The sequence below is a fragment of the Mus pahari genome, chromosome 11, assembly GCF_900095145.1.
Source record: "Mus pahari chromosome 11, PAHARI_EIJ_v1.1, whole genome shotgun sequence".
In the NCBI taxonomy this organism is placed as follows: domain Eukaryota; kingdom Metazoa; phylum Chordata; class Mammalia; order Rodentia; family Muridae; genus Mus; species Mus pahari.
This window is the reverse complement of record NC_034600.1, coordinates 22,375,059-22,381,058: the sequence shown is the minus strand read 5'-3', so window position 1 is coordinate 22,381,058 and position 6,000 is coordinate 22,375,059. Positions and strand designations below refer to the sequence as shown.

The window sequence follows — 6,000 nt, the reverse complement described above, 5'->3', positions numbered from 1 at the left end:
GGGAACAATTTACATCTTGCTGAAAACATCTAACTGCAGACAATGGGGCTCCATTTTGATTCTGAAAGACATGTGACCACCCTGGGCTTTACTACCAAGATTTTCATAATTATCACTACAGATGCAAGTATGGCTTCTATAAATCTATTAACTATTACTTTATCTACTACAGTGAGCCTTTCAAAACATTGAGTTCCTCTGGTATGAACAATAACTCAGTTCTAAAACATCTTCAAATGCTTGAAAGAAAATAATGTCCCTTGAAATAGAACATGGACAGCATTTACTAGATAGTCTGATCATTATTGTAAAGTTGTTCAAATAGGGTTTGGTATACAATATGACTTTCCTAGTACAAACTAGACCCTCAAAAATGAGATCCTTGAGCCAAATGTAATGTCAGCTTTTGGGGACTGAGGCAGGAGGATTGCTCACATGTGTTTGGCCATGGTGAGCTGGCTATTTAGTGAATTCCAAGTCAGACTGGGCCCCCCCAAAATATCCAATAACAAAAGACAGTAACGACAAGCGTAAGAAGTTCAAACCCACAAATTGTCTGTCCTGTGGCTAATTCTGTTGGTTACAACAAAGAGCATGGAACTCTCTGTGTAGACTAGACTGGACTCCCACTCACAGTAGCATGGGTTCCTGTCTGAATGCTATGATGAGTGGGTAGCAGCTGCCACACCTGGTTTGCAGTATCATTTTCTTAATCAAAGACTTAATTTCTTTGTAGAAAAAAAGTGGCTTACAGAGAATTGAACAGTTAGCACAAAATTTCCACATTCCATATGTAGAAAGAATTTCACCCAAACAGATGTACCAATTTTGGTATATCAATATTCACATGGTCCATAATTGACCTGTGGGTTTGTTTTCAGTGGTGTTCAGTTTTATGTATGTTTGTTTGTTTTGGTTTTTGGTTTTTCTTTTCCGAGACAAGGTTTTTTTGTGTAGCCCTGACTGTCCTGGAACTCACTTTGTAGACCAGACTGGTCTCGAACTCAGAAATCCACCTGCCTCTGCCTCCCAAGTGCTGGGATTAAAGGTATGTGCCACCACTGCCTGGCTATGGGTTTTGTTAGATGTATAGCATCATGCAGCCATGATTCGAGTATCACAATACAGTCTCACTACCGGAGCACATTTCCTGTGTTGCATGTTTTCACACATCCTCGACTGCCCTGGCAAGCTGGAGACCAGTGGGCTCTCCCCTCTAGGCTTACTTGCTTTATTTTGTTACACATCTGGGTGTGCACTGAGCACATGCAGCTTCAAGAGAACGCTCTTTCCCTTTTCTTTCTCTCTCATCTTCCTCCTTGTCCACACTCTCTGTTTCTGTGGGTGGAACTCAGGGCCTCATACAGGCCAGTCAAATGTTTTACCTGTTAGGTAAAATACCATCAGTATTTAGGGAGCTTAGGCAGAATATTCAAATATGATGGGTAAGCAGCCCTAGTCGTTAGTTCATTTGAGCTTTCCTCTTCTCATTTTGTGATTGCTTCATTGTTTTATTCAATGACTACTCATCTGGAGTCTTATATGAATCTAGGGATGCTATGATTAAGAACCCATGCCCTCAGGAACTTTACCAAGCTGTGTGCAAACACAGACTAGAGCCATTCCTTGCCTTGATTGGTACAGGGAAATGCACAGAGATGACCTGAATGACCTGACTTACATCCTGGTTTTTTGTTTCCCATAGGTGAATCATGTCATTTGAAACTGGCTCTGGTATAGAATGCCAGACTTGAGCTAATGTGGTATAATTTGTGGTAAGTATTCTAAAATTTTGAGTACAATAGTATGGTAAATTAATGATTCTTATTTTGTACATGGGCAAGTTTTTGGTATTGTTTTACTTTATTTTTAGAAAATAATAAAGCAGTCTTGGCTGCTCTAGAATTTCCTCTATAGCCCAGATTGGCCTTGAATTCCTCTTGCCACCACCCCTTATTACTTCACTGGGTGCTGGGGTTATAAGCATGAGCTACCATATCCTACAAATAACTTCTTATACTTCAAAACAAACTAACATGTCAAATAGAAGCAGATTAAGATGTTCCCAGCTTTAATCCTAATACTTAGAGGTAGCTGTAGAAGTATTTATAGTTCCAGGCTAGCCTAGGCTACAGATTCCTTCTAATTAAAAAATAAATTAAATTAGGTGCTACCAATTAATTAATGGTTACTCAAAAAAGTTAGTTCAAGTTTATTCTTACAAACGTTTTAAAACTATTTTGTGTGTGGCAAAGTGTAACTTTTTTTGTTTTTGTTTTGACAAACAAAATACTGGTTTAATCATCAATAAAACCAACAATCAGAAACTACCATCCTTCTAAATTCTAAGCCCCTTTTAAAGTTAGCCCCTTCCCCCATCTTTTGCCAGTGGTCACCACAGATCTATGTTCTGTCCATTTATAAAACAAACTCAGTATACACACACACACACACACACACACACACACACACACACACACACACAGATAGAGTTAACCTTTTATTTCGAAACAATATGGACTTACAGGAAATTGCCAAACCATTACCTAGAGTCCCAGGAATTTATTAGCTACTTAACATGGTAATCTTACACTACTTGCTCAAGACCAAAATTTCCCTTTTCAAATTTGAAGACAGTGTTTTCATTTTGCCTGTTTCTTTTCTAAGAAATACTGTTTTGTTTAAAGGACCAGACGTGCTTTTCCTGAGATACCCTATCGGTCCCCATGACCCCTATGACTCCTACATCTTTTGGTATTTTCCTTGGCCCCTAGCATTGCCTCTTAGTTTCATTTTACTGATTGGTATTTTCTGGTTTTTTGTGCTGCAAATGATACAGTTATCAGCACTCGAATTCCTAACTTCTCGTCTCAGCCTTGTTTTAAATGGGTGGCAGTGACCACCTCATTTAGCTGGCACTGCTCTCTAGGCTCTTGGGGATGCTCGCGGCCCGCATCCTGGCTCGCACTCTACTTGTCACGAGTCCCCTGTTTATATCCAGGCGTCTAGTATGGCTGCGTGTGGGAGGGGAGTGCTGGTACCCTGGCTCGGGGGTCGCCCCTGCCTGGCCGAGAGGACCATGAGGGTTAGGCTCTGGGAAAGTGATACAAGCTGGCGCCCGGGTTTCAGGAAGGTCTCGCCCCGACGTCACCGCGCGGGGCCACTGCGCATGCTCACCGCGGCGCGGGCGGAGCTCCTCCTCTGCCCGGTCTCTCCCGCCGTCCCGGCCCCGCCCCGTCCCGCCCCGCTGCGCGTCGCCGGCTCCAGGTCAGGGCGAGCGAGCGGGGTGAGTACATCTAACCACGGCGACCTAACCACGGCGGCACCTCCGCCGCTGCCTGCCTGCCTCCCGGGACCGGAGAAGGGTGGCGGACCGGCCAGCCCATAACAAAAGGCCTGGGAGGTGGGCGCGGGCCGCCCGGGCGACCTTTCCACCTTGTGCTAGGAATGTGCTCACGTGACCTTGAAACAAAGGAAGTTAAGAGACTGGCAGGCTTTCTGATTCGCAGCCAACACAACCCCTCCCCTCATAATCTATAAAACCAGGACGTGGGTAGGGGCTGCGGAGATAAAGGACTAGTTAACTGATTTATAGAAGCCATACTTGCATCTGTAGTGATAATTATGAAAATCTTGTAGTAAAGCCCAGGGTGGTCACATGTCTTTCAGAATCAAAATGGAGCCCCATTGTCTGCAGTTAGATGTTTTCAGCAAGATGTAAATTGTTCCCAACTGTAAGGGAAAAAAATAAACAAAACAACCGGAACAGTCTTGGGTTTGTTTTTGAGACAGGGTTTGCACTATGTAGCCCAGGCTGAGCTGAAACTCTAGGCAACCCTGCCTCTGTCACACAAGTGCTGGGATTCCTAGTGGACACTCTCATGCCTGTTTTACCCACCTTGAGCCTCTTGCCTCAGCCGACTCCATCACAGGNTACAGGAGCCATCAGCTTCCCTCCAGTGCTTGTATTCATGTTTTAAGTGCTCTCTGTCAATTGGCTTGCTCTTTCTAAGTGCAATAGTTCTTTTCCAAAGGCTTACTTTGGGTCATTATAATGTGACAGTGGCCCCCACTGTGGTGATGAAAGTGAACATTTATGATGGTTAGGGTTGGAGAACACAGACCCTGTGCAGTGCTCAAGTCTATTTTAGGATTGCAGGTACCATTGCTCCTCGTTGCTTCCAAAGGGTCAGATATTGACAGGAGAAAATGACTCAGAATGAAAAACTTAGCCAAAAAATAAAATAAAATTAAAAGAGCAACAAGGGAGTTAAAAGTCTCACAGAGCAGTTTTAAAGACATCATGCCTGAACTTGATGGCCTATCTGTGTCGCTCCAGCCTGTCATAGCTGGAGGCAGAGCTACCCCCCAGTTTGAGGTCAGCCTGTACTATGCACATCTAGATCCTGTCTCAATGAGCAAAAACAAACAGAAAGTTGTTATTTATATTTTAATGGAAGAAACTAAATAGTATTAAGCTAGATTCATTTGAATATGAAATATTTCAAGATTAGGGTATAGAACTTACTATACAAAGTGGGAATGTATAAGACAATGTTTTAAAAATTCTATCTTCTCCTGTCTAGATTTTCTAGATTAGGCTAGCCTTGAGCTCCCTGTACAGCTAGGACTGACCTTAAGCTGATCCTGTCTCCACTTCCCAAGTTCTGTGTGTATTAAACACAATGCCCAGTTTATGTGATGCTGGGAATTGAACTCAGGCCTTAGGCAACCATGCTGCCAACTGTACCACCCCACCCCCACAGTTTTATATTTTAGACAGGGTCTTACTGAGTCCAGTCTAGTCTAGAACTCACCATCATGTTGCCTCAGCCTCTAGAGCATAGACATCTACTACCATGCCCAGAACAAATTATATCTTGATAGCACTTCTTAATGTTCAATAAATTTCTTAGAAACATAAGCATCCCTTTAGGAAAAACAGTAAAGCTTACATAAGTAGATAGTTTCAGAGTGAGGATGATTTAAATATTATCTTGAAGCCTCAAGATGTGCTTTGGACCTCAGAGGTTATGTTTGAATCACAAGTATAATCAACATCCAGAAGAATGAGCTCTAGAGATTATTTGCTGATGGTACTTCGGCAGCAGGCTATCAAAACAGTTTGAAAGTAGGATAAGAGAATATTGTGCTCTCCCCACCTTTTTACTACACTGGGTACATCAAATACTCACTGGTCCATAGTAGCCAAGGAGATTGGCTTGGTCAAGCTTGCCCTTGAAGTTAGGGTTACTTCAGATGACCAAGCACTATCTTTCCAAGAGGAGCTTTCATCTGCCTCTTGGTGCTCTGGAACCCAGTGGTTTGCTGTTGCCTACTGTTTTAAGTGGACTCTCTTGAGTGTGAAGACTCCTCGTAACCTGCTTACTCCCCGTTCCCCAGAGTTTGCTGTAGTCCTCAATCCACTCTGAGTCCTTTCAACCTATTGCCAGGTTCATGATTGCTCCGTCTGCATCTTTTTCAGGGCTACAAAGCTCTTTTAATTCATAGTTCCTGGACTAGTTGAAATCTTACTTCCTCTAGAGCATAGGTTGTGCCCCTTGGATGTTCTTGGTCTTTACTACCTTTAACAGCTATAGCAAGCTGCTTTTCCTATATCTCAGCTTTCTCATCTATAGAGAAAATTATAGTAACACTAAAAAAGTTGCTATGTGGATTTTAGTTACCATGGTTTTGTTACATAGGAACGGCTAAATAATGCTATTTTTAATTATTACATCAATAACCCACATTAATTCTTCAAACAATGATTGTATAGTTTATCATTGATTTTATTGTATTTTATTTGTGTCCTTTTCAGCTTGGAAGTCTTCATATAAAGTTGATTACCAAGTGTGGAAAGCAAAGCCATGACTTATGCTTATTTATACCTTTTCTTTTAAAAGTCTCAAATCTCTCAGGATGATATTGAGGGCTCACTATTTTTTCTTCCTATCTTGTTATCTGTTTTCTTTTATATTAGCCATTTTATCTGTGTTG

At 42.1% G+C, this 6,000-nt stretch overlaps 1 protein-coding gene across 1 annotated transcript in view; it reads left to right on the top strand.

Moving 5' to 3' along the window:
* The first annotated feature begins 3,245 nt into the window (after positions 1-3,245).
* The window catches only part of Atg10 (autophagy related 10), a 291,273-nt gene continuing 288,518 nt past the window's right edge, over positions 3,246-6,000 (top strand). Inside the window, exon 1 of the mRNA XM_021208773.2 lies at positions 3,246-3,286. The gene's annotated coding sequence lies outside the window, so the exon portion shown is untranslated. The remainder of the gene's footprint in view (positions 3,287-6,000) is intronic.